The sequence below is a fragment of the Chenopodium quinoa genome, unplaced genomic scaffold (genome assembly GCF_001683475.1).
Source record: "Chenopodium quinoa cultivar QQ74 unplaced genomic scaffold, ASM168347v1, whole genome shotgun sequence".
NCBI classification, from domain to species: Eukaryota; Viridiplantae; Streptophyta; class Magnoliopsida; order Caryophyllales; family Amaranthaceae; genus Chenopodium; species Chenopodium quinoa.
Genome location: NW_018742249.1, coordinates 193,839 through 208,341, shown reverse-complemented (window position 1 = coordinate 208,341; position 14,503 = coordinate 193,839).

The following is a 14,503-nucleotide window of genomic DNA, read 5'->3' as shown; positions in this document are numbered from 1 at the left end:
ACAATATGGGTTAAAAATATAAAGCTAAAATCCCAATAAATAAACAATGCATGTATTCCAACAATAATAATCACATAATCTGAACAACCCATCATCATTACTTTTAAATCGAGCATAATAAACAACAAAACAGCACAAATCTACCATTTTCCCGTAAAAAACAAAAATACAATCAACAACAGATTTTACTCATTTTAGGCATATTTCGATTATATTCAAGCAAGAACAACAACAATAATCAAATACAAAAACAGAAAAACTGTATTAAAAAAAAAACAAAAAGGAAAAAGTAATTACCTTTGACGGCTTGAAGGAGATTTGAAGATGGAGAACTACCTGAACTGGAGATCAAAAGAAAAAATCAAGAATGTAGATTATCAGAACTTGAAATAAAAAAAAAAACCGAAACGAAAACGAAAAAAATCGAATAAATTAACAAAAAAATTACCTTAGGGTTTGACGACTTGAAGGAGAGGAAGATTTGAAATCAGAAATCAGAAATCAGAACTTAGATCCAAAACAAAAATGAAACGAAAACAAAAACCCTAAATAAACAAACCGAAACAAAAACGAAAAAAATCAAAACGAAAACAACAAAAATTAACAAAAAAACGAGAATGTAAAGCGAGAAATCAGAAATGTAGATCCAAAACACAAATGAAACGAAAACAAAAACCCTAAATAAACAAACCGGAACAAAAACGAAAAAAATCAAAACGAAAACAACAAAAATTAACAAAAAAACGAGAATGTAAAGCTAGAAATCAGAAATGTAGATCCAAAACACAAATGAAACGAAATTGAGCTTGAGATTCTTGAGAATTTCAGAACGAAAGAGTGAGAAACTGAGAAGTTAGAGAGAGAAACTATGACAGATTGTGAGATTGAGAGAGAAACGGCTGAATGAGTAAATGAGAATGGCTGAGAGAGTGAGAGTGGGTTTTTTTTTCTAGGTTTAGGTTTTACTTCAGTTGATCTAACCGTCCATATTCAATCTCAACATCTAAGTTAGATCTAACCGTTCATTTTTTTTTTTTTTTTTGTAGATTCTAGAATATTCATCTAGATCTAACGGTCTAGATTTTCTTTGTGCTTTTCTAGGTCTTTTTGACCGTTTTTTTTAATTATTTATTATTATTATTATTATTATTATTATTATTATTATTATTGTTAGTATAATTATTTTGTTAATATTATTATTATTACTAGTTTACTACTACTATTATTATAATATTATTATAATATTATTATTACTATTATTTATTAATTATTATTATTATTAGTTTATTACTTATAAGTTATAAATTGTAAGAAACGCAAATGTTTCAAAATTGAAATTGATTCAATACGACATAGTTAATGACTTAATGAGTTAATGGCTTAATGCTCATCAATATGACAATATCTGACATCTGTGAGTCTGTGATTGTATATCAGTATATATAATAAACTATAAAACTAATAATAACTTAATAAGTAATAATACTAATAACTAATAAAGTAATGAAAATCTAACCATTGTTTTTTCATGGGCATTCAATCTAACCGTTGTATATTTGACTATTCGTACATTAGTATTGCATAATGCTTTCATCACCACTTTAATTAGTGATTTCGTGATTTCGTGATTTCGTCCATTTAACTTATTAAGTTGTTTGAGTTAGTAATCTAAATAAAGTAACAAACTAAATAACGAATCCATTTAATCTGTGTAAGTTATAATTTATAAGAAATGCAATGTTTGGAAATGGAAATTGATTCAATACGATATTGTTAATGTATATGTAATTATATTATTATGTATATGATGTATATCATATCGTACGAATGTACGGTTGGTATCATTATCATACTATCATAAGTATCATTGCCTCATTGAATTATTGGTATGTACTATAATCGATAAACATATTTAGTTATTTACATATCTGATCATTAAAACTTAAAAGTTTAAAAACACTTGTTGATCAATCTAATTGAATACTTGTACATTCTTAATTATCGATTTATCGTATTATAAGTATCAACTCATTAAATCATGGTCATGATTTCGTGATTTCGTCCATTTAACTTATTAAGTTGTTTGAGTTAGTAATCTAAATAAAGTAACAAACTAAATAACGAATCCATTTAATCTCGTGTAAGTTATAATTTATAAGAAATGCAATGTTTGGAAATGGAAATTGATTCAATACGATATTGTTAATGTATATGTAATTATAGATTAATTATTATGTATATCATATCATACGAATGTATGGTTGGTATCATTATCATACTATCATAAGTATCATTGCCTCATTGAATTATTGGTATGTACTACAAATCTACAATCGATAAACATATTTACATATCTGATTATTAAAACTTAAAAGTTTAAAACACTTGTTGATCAATCTAATTGAATATTTGTACATTCTTAATTATCGATTTATCGTATTATAAGTATCAACTCATTAAATCATGGTTATGACGTGATCTTTAAAACAATCATGAATTCAATTCATGACCCAAACCGCTTATAAACCGAACCGACATGATCCAAACCGTTCATAAACCGAACCAATTGAACTGTGTAAACCCTCTACTAAACCGGCCCATTTCAAACTGAACCAACATGATTCGCACCGTTTATAAACCGAATCGATATTGACCCGGGTAAATCCGCCCCTAAACCGACCCATTTCAAACCAAACCGGCTTGATCCAAACCGTTTGTAAACCGAACTGACATTGACCCGGGTAAACCCGCCCCTTAAACCGACCCGTATCAAACCGAACCGACATAATCCGAATCGTTTATAAACCGACCCGCTTATGACCCAAACCGAATTTAAACCGCAAAGAAATAAACCGAAACCAAACCGAGCCGTGACTAACCCAAACCGAACCAAACCGACCCGCCAGCTAAACTAAACCGTTTCAATCCGAACCGCTCCAAACCGAAACCGACTCAAACCGAGGTCAAACCGAACTGCCAGACCGAAGTCCCACCCCTAAGAACAAGTAGTTGACAATTTTAGGATGGACCTTGTAAAGTTGTAAACTTGTAAGCGTACAACTTCACACGCTAAAAAAAAAAAACACTTGTTTGTACTGCGTATATCCGTATATGTATCTCTCATAGATAATCTATCATCTATTTTCACCGGAAAAAAATAAATAAATAAAATAAAAATAAAATTATAAAAAAGAGAGGTCATGTATTAACTAATTAGGCAATGAATCAACATTGTCCTATTACTAAGTAATAACGTTATTGATTCCTTAAAAAAAATAAAGTGTTAATGTTACAGACGAATCATCAATACTATATATTAAAGTAATCACCAGCATTATCCCCAAATTACACGTGTCACACTCACATTAAAAATTTTCCCGCCTAATATCCTTTTTTTTTCAGAATAATAAGATAGCTAATAAATAAATAAAAAGAGAATATACAACCTAATAAACAACCTAAAAAAATGTAACAACAATAACAACTTAAATAAATAAATAAATAAATTTAATTGTTAATCTGTAAAAATGCATTATATATTCACTTTAATCTATGTATTGTTTGTTTTTTACTTAAAAAAAAAATTCACTCAATTTCAAATTCATAACATGTCAGCAAACTAAAATTAGAGATAAGTTCTTTACATTAATGTATTTAATCTATATGAATTTGATGATATAAATAGATACTACGCATAATTTATATATATATAAAAAAAAAAAATTCTTTTGAATATTCGAGCGTTTGCTCGGGCAAAAAACTAGTTAGATACTATTGTGAAATACTCAAATATTTCTCATATGAAAGAAATTTACAGATCATAATACAAAGTATATATTTCGTTTTGTTATTAAAAAAAAGGTATATGTTTTGTTTTAGTTAAAAAAATGAAGCCAATTTCTACATTATTACTCCGTAATATGTTATTGCATATGTTAAATTCGAATATCTATTGTTTCTTTTTTTTAACAAATACTCTGTATAACATATTTCATTTTGTACATTCAGCAATAATTTATTTTAAGTATTAAAGTAAAAGAAATTTAGTATTATGTCATTTTTTGGAATTTTTTTATTATATAAAATAAAAGAGAAATTAATTGTATAGAAAATTAAGTACTCCGTACATAAATTCATTTTCACTACATGTCAACTATAAAAAATATTCCTACTAAAAAATAATTTATTGAAAAGTTAATAGTTTACTGAACATTTAATATAGTCCACTTGAGTTTTTTTTAAAATTCATAATCCATTATTGTCGAACTTGAGTTATTTTTTAGAATTCATAATCCATTGCTAAAGGATGATGATGAAAGAAAAAGAATTATAGAGCAGTAAATTTAGACCATTTGAGACTTTGAGTGTTTTGATGTGGTTTCACAAGTGTATAAGCACTAAAAGATTTAAATACTGAGATGTTAGTTAGTATATATTCAAAGTTGACAAAAACATCGTCTAGGGGTTGTGAATTTTTTTTTTCTATAGTATAAATTAATGTTAATTATAAAATAATAAGTCTTGTATAAGACTTGCATTATGTTTGTAAGACGGCTCATTTTAGGGTAACTTTAATAGTAATTTTTATGACAACTTTAATTCATTTAAGGATAATTTTTAATTTGAAATGAGTTTGATTGTATTTTAATGTGTAATTTCTATAGATTTATGTTATAAAGGTTAATATGATTTATCAAATACATTATAAATGTTTTTAAGGGTTAAATTTATGTTAGGAAAACTAAATTAGCCCGGTGCGATACACGATTTTAACAGTGAATTATAGTATCCTTAACATATATTGAGAAGACCACACAACTACTCATTCAAAAAAAAAAAACAACTTATAATTTCATAGATAACTAAAGTGTACCCGTGCAAAATGCACGAGATATATTTTATATTAGAAAAAAATTAAATATATAATATAAGAAAAAATATATTTCAAATAGGGAAGTTGATTTGATGTAGTAACTTAGGCCATGTGTTTTTTAGAGCTGTTGTGGTCTGATCTGCTTGACAATGCTCATGATTTATTCAAATCTGCTCTAATGAGTATTAGTAATCTGTTGACATGATCTGCTCTGCTGAAATCTGATATTCACTGCTTTACTAAAAAACTCAATAAAAACAAGGGCCGACTCTTATTTGTGGGTTGCCAGTGCCACACAATGTGTCCAGCTATTATTGGGGGCTACTTTGTTAAATCTAAAGAGGTTACCCGTTTTGTATTGTTGGGGTTACCTAGTTAGTGTCATAGGTCTACTTTTGATCTTTTGCAAGTAGCTTTTCGGTGAGGCCAGTCGCAAAAATAGCGTGCTCCAATTTTTATTTTTTTATTTTTTTTTATGATTAGAGAAGTGAAAATTGTTTGTAGGATAATCCTTTAAAAATATGCATATAATTGAAGGGTTAGTTGGGGGAATTAGAGTGCTACGGTGAATTGTTGATAGAGGAATTGTATATTTGTGCTAATGCACGATATATATTATACGCGAAAGAAAATAACAGAAAGTGAACTGTTAGTATTGTTTAAAAATAAGTGAATTTTTATTAATTATTGCAGGCCCAAAAAAAAAATTAGGAAACAAAAAAAAAAGATGGGTAGTTATTATCCTTATTGATGTTAGTGTCATAGATCTACTTTTGATCTTTTGCAAGTAACTATTCGGTGAGGCCAGTCGCGCAAATAGCGTGCTCTAAATTATTTTTTTTTTAATTTTATGATTAGAGAAGTAAAAATTGTTTGTAGGATAATCCTTTAAAAATATGCATATAATTGAAGGGTTAGTTGGGGATTTAGAGTGCTACGGTGAATTTTTGATAGAGGGATTGTATATTCGTGCTAATGCACGATATATATTATACGCGAAAGAAAATAACACAAAGTGAATTGTTAGTGTTGTTTAAAAATACGGTTGTTTCACCATATGCCACTGAGTACTTAAAAAATTCACCAAATGCCATCAAGGTTTTCAAAATTCACCAAATGTCATCGAGCTTTTAAAAAATTCACCAAATGCCATTAATGACTAATGGCCATTAACTCCGTTAGTCATTAAGATTAAATCTTGACACGTGTCACAATATGATTGGTTTCATTTTAATTATTTATTTTAATTAATAAAATAATATTTTTTTTTCTTCATTTTTCGTGGCAAAAATTGCTCGGGTATAGTTTTGGGGGCCATTTTGACCCTTTATGGGTATAAATTAAGCTCGGAATTGACGAAAAAAATAACGTAAAAGCTCCGTTTTGTGTGTTGACAATACTTCGATTAGCATGCCATATTTTTTAACCATCAAAATTGATCGGGTAAGGTTTTGGGGTCATTTTGACCCTTTATGGTAATTAATTAAGCTCGAAATTAATTAAAATAATATATATGCTCCGTTTTGTATGTCGATATTGTAAAAAAATTTCCGAAAAAATGCAAAACGGGGTATTTACTTTTTTTTTGCCAATTTTGAGTTTTATTTGTACCCATAAAGGGTCAAAAATGAACCCTAAAACCTTACCCGAACAATATTCGTCACGAAAATAAAAAAAAATATATTATTTTTATTCATTAAAATAAATAATTATTGTGTATTAATTTTAAAAAGTAATGATATTTGGTGAAATAATTTTCCAAAGTAATGACATTTGGTGAAATAAGAATTGCATTAATGAAAAACTAACGTCCATATACTATTAGTGGCACGAGGTGTCATTGTATTGTTTGTTAGTGACATTTGGTGAATTTTGAAAATTTTTGATGGCATTTGGTGAATTTTGTAAGTACTCAGTGACATTTGGTGAAATAGCCGTTAAAAATAAGTGATTTTTTATTAATTATTGCAGTCCCTTTAAAAAAATTGGGATGGGTAGTTATGGTCCTTATTGATGTTTTTTTTAAAAAAATAATAAATAAATAAATAAATATATAGTGGGATGGATACTTGGATAGTTATTGGTTTTTTTTTTTTTTTAAATGCATGAGATTTGAGTTTTGGAGATTTGAAGGGCTGTGGTGAATTGACTCTGTAATTATATATAAGATTAAGAGAATGTAAATTTAAAATCTTTTAAAGTAAAAGAAAAGGATTACTTTAATTCGTTCAAATGAATTAAAGTAATCAAATGGTAATCAATCATAGGAGAGTATGAGTTTTAATGTAGAGGAATGAGTGTTGTAATATAAGAAGTATTTCAAGGCTATATTCTAAAATAAGAAGATCGAAAAGATGATCTCGTGACAATGAAAGAGTACAGTGTGTCGTGATGAAAATCACTGACTTGAAAACAAAATTCCGGCGCAATCGGGGTGCACTATTGTATTCGCCGGCACGTTCCCTAAGGTTAACACACCACTTCCACACAAAGGCACTTTTGGGTGGAAGGTTGGAGCCAAGTAACTTATGCCCAATATAGAGTATGCGTTTAAGCAAGCTTGTGTTTGATATGTATTCCTTGTGTATATAAAAATCAGAAAACATCCTCCAACTTATAGAGATGAATAAAGAAGATGAAAGATCATAAAGGAATCTTCTATGAACAAAGAAGAGAAAATCAGAAATATTATGGTCATTAAAAACACCATAATCAACTTAAATGGAGGGTTACAAGAAATCAAACAAGAAGAGGAATCCAAGGGAATCGTTGGAGTCCAACGGACAAACACGAGCCCGATCGGGCGGACACTCCCTTTTTCCATACGTCTTCTCGCGCCCGTTCGGGCGGGGCTCGCCCGATCGGGCGGTGGAACTCCAGAATTTTACGACTCTTCTCGCGCCCGATCGGGCGGGTCTCGCTCGGTCGGGCGCCCGGTCAGGCGCTCATATCTGACCCTTTGAATTTCCTTTCTTTATTTCCAACAATCCCCCACTAAAGGAAGGGCAGAAAAGTCAACAAAAGATGAGGATAAGTAACATATTGGGCATAAGAGGAGATCAATACATAACACTTAGATATTACATAAGTAATTTGAAATCTAGTGCTTAGTGAAATGAGAAAGTGAATTACAAGTATAAGGGTGGACAAACATTGAAACCCTTAGAATCTTGATCAAGGAGTGGACTAACCTTGAAACTCCAAGATTTAATTCAAGACCCCCACATCACATACCTTTCTCCAAAAATTTACTTGAACTCCGCGAAGAGATATGCTCTTTTATAGCCAAGCATATTCACCTTAGGTGTAGTGGAAGCTCTAGGAAATCCGCCCAAGTTTTCCATAGAAGATGGCTAGTCTTCACAACCACACAGGTGAATCACAAGCACTTCCCAAAAGTACTTAGTCAACGGGGTTAAAACATGTTCATAAGAACTCAACAAATGCTGCATTATAGCCATTTACCCCCACATGACCATGGATTCATTAAGAGCTTAACGCTTAACCTCACAATAATCAAAACAACGGTGATCCAAAGTTTTAGTGCGTCCACCTAAACAATTGGAATCATTAAGAGTCAAAGGACTCAACCTCCAACGGTGGATCAATCAAGTGCGTCTCAAATAGCACCAACCAAAAAAGGTTTATCGATCCATTAAGAACTCAAAAAGAGTCCAGCCTCAAACAAGCATTACAACACATGCCATAGGGATAGGAAAGTAATCCTTTTCCACATGGGCTTAAGGCCTATCCCCCTCGACATTTCCCCAAATTATCAAGGATTGTGTTACATGTCCCAAATTTTCTTACCATAGTGCAAAATTATTTTGCTAGAATATTTTTTCCAATAAGAAAAACTAGCATGTTTTCAACATCAACTTAATTTGCACAGACGGTTAGAAAAATATATCACTTAGTTTTCACCATTAGATGAATAAGTAATAAGACAACGAACCCAAGACTTGAAATTTCAAAACCTTAATCAAGTCCAATCCTTGAAAATAACGTAGCCGCATTAGTGAACTTTCTTCATCAACCATCAATCACCAACACTTGCCTTCCGAAAAGTTTGAACAACTTTTCCCAAAAGCTAGTGTATTTCACACCCTTTGTACCTAAAAAGATACTTAGTAAAAGATAAAGTAAATTTAAACAACGTTAGTCATTCACTATTAGATTTGTAAAATATTGCACTTCAACTATTTCACAAATATATGCTATGTTAAAATAAAATGCAATGCATGTCACTATCACATTGCTAAATGTTATTAGCATACTCCACTCAAATGATAACATGAACAACAAATATCATATCATCGTATAAATCTTTCAAATCACGAAACATGTATGACACTTTGGAAAAAACCAAAACTCATAATGATCATTATTATTCTGAAAATAATAAAACACATTGTCATAATCCAAATCGTGAAAATTGCTCAACAAAAATAGAAAGATAAGAATTTCAAGAAAGTTGTTAACTACAAATCACATGTGATTCTCAACACCACCACATTACTCACATTGTAGAAATAGCACAAAAATATATATTACCTTGAAGCAAGTAGTGAGAAACAAACTTAATCATAAATATTAAATTCTCACAAGGTACTAACCACACTCTTGTACCACTTCCTAGGTAATAATTTCAAGTCAACTCATACTTGAACTTATAACTCACACTTGAACTTCAATTCACATTTCTTATCTTCAACATGGAACTCACCAACCAACCCACTTAAGTCATCACTTAGAAGGCTTAACAAACCACTAGAGGGGAACTTATCATCAAAGACTAAAGATCCGAAATAATTAAGTCATCCAAATAAGACCTACATCGTTCCATTAAGACAAGAAAGACAAAGTCACTTTTACTCACAAAAAAAAACCTTGAACATTCCCAACAACACTTAGTGAATTGACATGGAAAAGACTATAGAAGAAATATTAGGAAACACACTCCATAAAAAGATAGGAGAACTCTAGGCAAGTTAAAATTATCTAACTCATCCTCAATAACTTCTTCTAAAATAACCAATCACTCACGTCATCAATTTATTGAGTTAAGGAAACACTCTTCACACATTGCATATAGAAACCAAATCAATACAAATAAATAATAGTCTTTAGCATAACTAGTCACTTTCATGCTTTGCATCAAATAGAAGCGAAACTAAAAATTATGCCTCTTATTCCTCTTATAGTTAACTTGTTTACTTAATAAACAAAATAAATGCATATATGGGAATATAGCAATCAAGAGACATGAGAATTTCATATGCATAGCCACTCACTCAAACATGACATAATGCATAGAATTGCTAAAAAACAAATTATTAAAGCAAAGGAGAAAATTTAATTGTGATGAATGGAGATTGCCAAATATTATAGTACATGGAGATAATCCAACAATGACATACAATAATCCAACATTGTGGTATATGGAGACAATCCAACATTCACAAACAAAGTCATGGAGCATAGTATCATTTGCTTAAAAAAAACAAATTCAAAATATCAAATAAACCAAGACTTTGAGTCCAACATTTATTCTCATATACTTTTCCCCCACATTGGATGATATAAGTCTTCAACTTAAGTATTGAAATTAGACATGGTAAACTCTATTCCTTTCACATGGGGCATATAAGGACTAAATTCCTACTACAAAATTCTACACTCATAGAATCATAACCCCCACATGCCAAAGTTAAGTCTAAAATCAAAACATAGTTGATAAGGAGAAAAAGAATATGTGAACATACCTCCATAGTGCCTCTAATAATTTACCTTAGCGATCAATGACGAACAACCCAATGACCACCACTTGTAGTGATTGTGCATCCACTAAGTATTTTGAGCTTCTTGGAGCACATTTGAATTCATGTTCTTTGCTTAAAAAATATTGACATTATGTGGAGAATTACTAGACATAGCACCAAAAGAAATAAAATTCTTAAAAATCACTTCCCACACATAAGAAATCGATAAATATTCCTTAAAGAAATGTCAATACCAAACCAAATTGAACCAAGTAAGAACAAATATGAACAAAACACGTAATAAGAATTAATAACTCTTGAAAACTCTCTCTTAAGGTGGATAAACAAAGAAGTAAAATAACCTAATCATTGAATTAAATAATAATTCAAACATTATCATACTTTCAAAAATTCATCATAAGGTTGACACACTACATATCAAAAATAGTCACCAAAAGTATTTCAAGAGTATTAAAAATTAATTAAAGTAGTCATCCATTCTCAACAAGAACTATGACACCACTAAGAGTCACAAATACAACAACCACAAAGCATGTTCTCCATGAAAATGATACACGTATGGCTCTTAGCTTCACATAATTCTTATTCAAAAACTTCTCATACTTAATAAATTGAAAGAATTAACACAAGTTTTTGAGAAGAAGTATGCAAAAAGAGCGTTATTATGAGTATGAGCAAAGTCTTTACAAGCAAGACAAATATCTATATGTATATCAACACATATGTACTAAAAGTAATAAACTTTGACATTGCATCATACTCATTGTAAATAAAATCATGGTAGAACTTATAAAACCTACAATTTAACAAGTCTTAAATAACCATGAATAATCTATCAAAATAGGCATGTAGATATTAGGAACTCAACAACACATTGTTAATAGAAATTAATCTGAAGCAATAACCCAAAATTTACTTTCTCAATGAACAAAACAACACATGTTCAAAAATCAACAAATTGGTAAATAAAACCAACTAACGTATTTCTTAGTGCTAAGTTCAAACCACAAGCATAGAACAAAGACATAGAAATAATCATGCCATGTAACATCACACATATATAACATGGATTATACTTTAGCCTATAAACTAATAATCATGTAACAAATACTACATTATGGACAAAATAATCATCTAATATTATAATGCCAAAAATCACAACTCGTATATTTTCCAAGAAGATTATTAGAATTAAAATCACGTGCTAAGAATAATCAAAATAAAATTAGTTTATAGAGGACCTCCCTTGAATTAATTCAATTGTCAAAGATGAGCATTCTCCGCAGTACGCCCAAATTTCCTCTCCAAAAATGCAGCTTAACATTGAAGCCATAACTCCCAAACATGAGCATCTATCAACGATCCAACCGTTGAAAATGAAGCTTCATATGTCCCAAACAAGCTCCCAAAATTCAGCCCAAACCGACAATGATTGACCTTCGATCGGGGTCCATTTCCGGGACTGCTCCCAGAAAAACGTGAGCAACATTTTTTCCAAAAAATTGTTTTTTTCTTGACATTATCCAATCTTTCGACCAATACCCAATTAGTAGCCAATGAAAATATATAATTTCGTTTTCAAGTCAGTGATTTGCATCACGACACACCGTACTCTTTCATTGTCACGAGATCATCTTTTCGATCTTCTTATTTTAGAATTATCATCTTTTCGATCATCTCTTTCATTGTTGTAATATAAGAAGTATTTCAAGGCTATATTCTAAAATAAGAATATCGAAAAGATGATATCGTGACAATGAAAGAGTGCAGTGTGTCGTGATGCAAATCAATGACTTGAAAACGAAATTTCGGCTCAACCGGGGTGCACTATTGTATTCGCCGGCACGTTCCCTAAGGTTAACACACCACTTCCACACAAAGACACTTTTGGGTGGAAGGTTGGAGTTAAGTAACTTATGCCAAATATAGAGTATGTGTTTAAGCAAGCTTGTGTTTGATATGTATTTCTTGTGTATATAAAAATCAGAAAACAACCTCCAATTTATAGAGATGAATAAAGAAGATGAAAGATCATAAAGGAATCTTCTATGAACAAAGAAGAGAAAATCAGAAATATTATGGTCATTAAAAACACCATAATAAACCTCTTGAATGGGAGGTTACAAGAAATCAAACAAGAAGAGGAATCCAAGGGAATTGTTGGAGTCCAACGGACAAACACGAGTCCGATCGGGCGGACACTCCCTTTTTCCAGACGTCTTCTCGCGCCCGTTCGGGCGGGGCTCGCCCGATCGGGCGGTGGAACTCCAGAATTTTACAACCCTTCTCGCGCCCGATCGGGCGGGTCTCGCTCGGTCGGGCGCCTGATCGGGCGCTCATATCTGACCCTTTGAATTTCCTTTCTTTATTTCCAAAAATGAGTAATATATTTTCAAAAGACATATAACTTAAAACCAATGAAATTAAGAACTAGAGTGTACCCGTGCAAAATGCACGGGATATATTTTATATTAGAAAAATTAAATATATAACGTATAGGAAAATTGATTTTATGTAGTAACTTAGGCCATTTTTTTAGAGTTGTTGTGGTTTGATCTGATTTACAATGCTTTGTTAAAATATGCTCTATTGAGTATTAGTAATCTAGCAGTACTTGCTCTACTCTGCTGAAATTTGATATTCATTGCTTTGCTCCGAAACTCAAAAAAAGGGTCTTAGTCTTATATGTGGGTGGCCACACAATGTGGCTAGCTATTATGGGGGCTACTTTGTTAAATCTATAGAGATTACCCGTTCTGTGTTAGAGGGGCTACTCAATTAGTGTCATATGTCTATTTTTGATCTTTTGCAAGTAGCTATTTGGTGAGGCCAGTCGCACAAATAGCGTGTTGTACATTTTTTTTTTGATGATTAGAAGAGTGGAAATTGTTTGTAGGATACTCCCCAAAAAATATGCATATATAATTGAAGGGTTGGAGATTTAGAGTGCTATGGTGAATAACTGTTGATGAAGGAAATGTATATCTATGCTAATGCATGACATATATTATACGCGAAAGAAAATAACATAAAGTGAAATGTTAGTAGTGTTTTAAAAAAAAGTAATTTTTTAATTAATTATTGTAGTCCCTTAAAAAAAAGGTAGGATGGGTCATGGCCTGGGTAGTTATTGTCCTTATTGATTTTTTTTAAAAAAAAGTTAATAAATAAATAAATAATATAGTGGGATGGGTATTTGGGTGGTTATTGGTTTGTAAAAAAAAATGCGATTTGAGTTTTGGGGATTTGGAGGGTTGTGATGAATTAACCTTGCAATTATATACTCCCTCCGCCCTCGAAAGAACGACCCATTTGGGTTGATTTCACAAGTATTAAGAAACTTAATTTGCAAGTACAAATGTATGAGAAAATACAAGTCAGCAATAATTTGCAATTAATATCTAGAGAGAGAAAGTCCTAGATGTAAATTTTTTATCTTTATCCTATGCCTAATAAACATGATGTAATAATGCACTAATTCATGTGATGCTTTATTAGCCAATAAGATTAGAGTATTGTTTTACAACAACCAATGTAATTAAATACACAATATTGCCAAGCTGACACTTTTAAAAGGAAGAAAAAGGAATAAATGTTGGGAAAAACAAATGGATCATTCTTTTTGGGACTAAAATTAGACCAAATGGATAGTTCTTTCAGGGACGGAAGGAGTATAAGATATGAAGGGTATCTATGTGGGGAGTGCATGTAGTCCACATTTAGACCCAGTTCATTTAAATTTCCAACGAAAATAAAGGTACTACCTCCTTTTTTTTTTTTTTTTTTTTTTGTGCGCTAAAACTCTAAAAAGAGCATTATCATATACCATATTTGTTTTGAAAAAGGT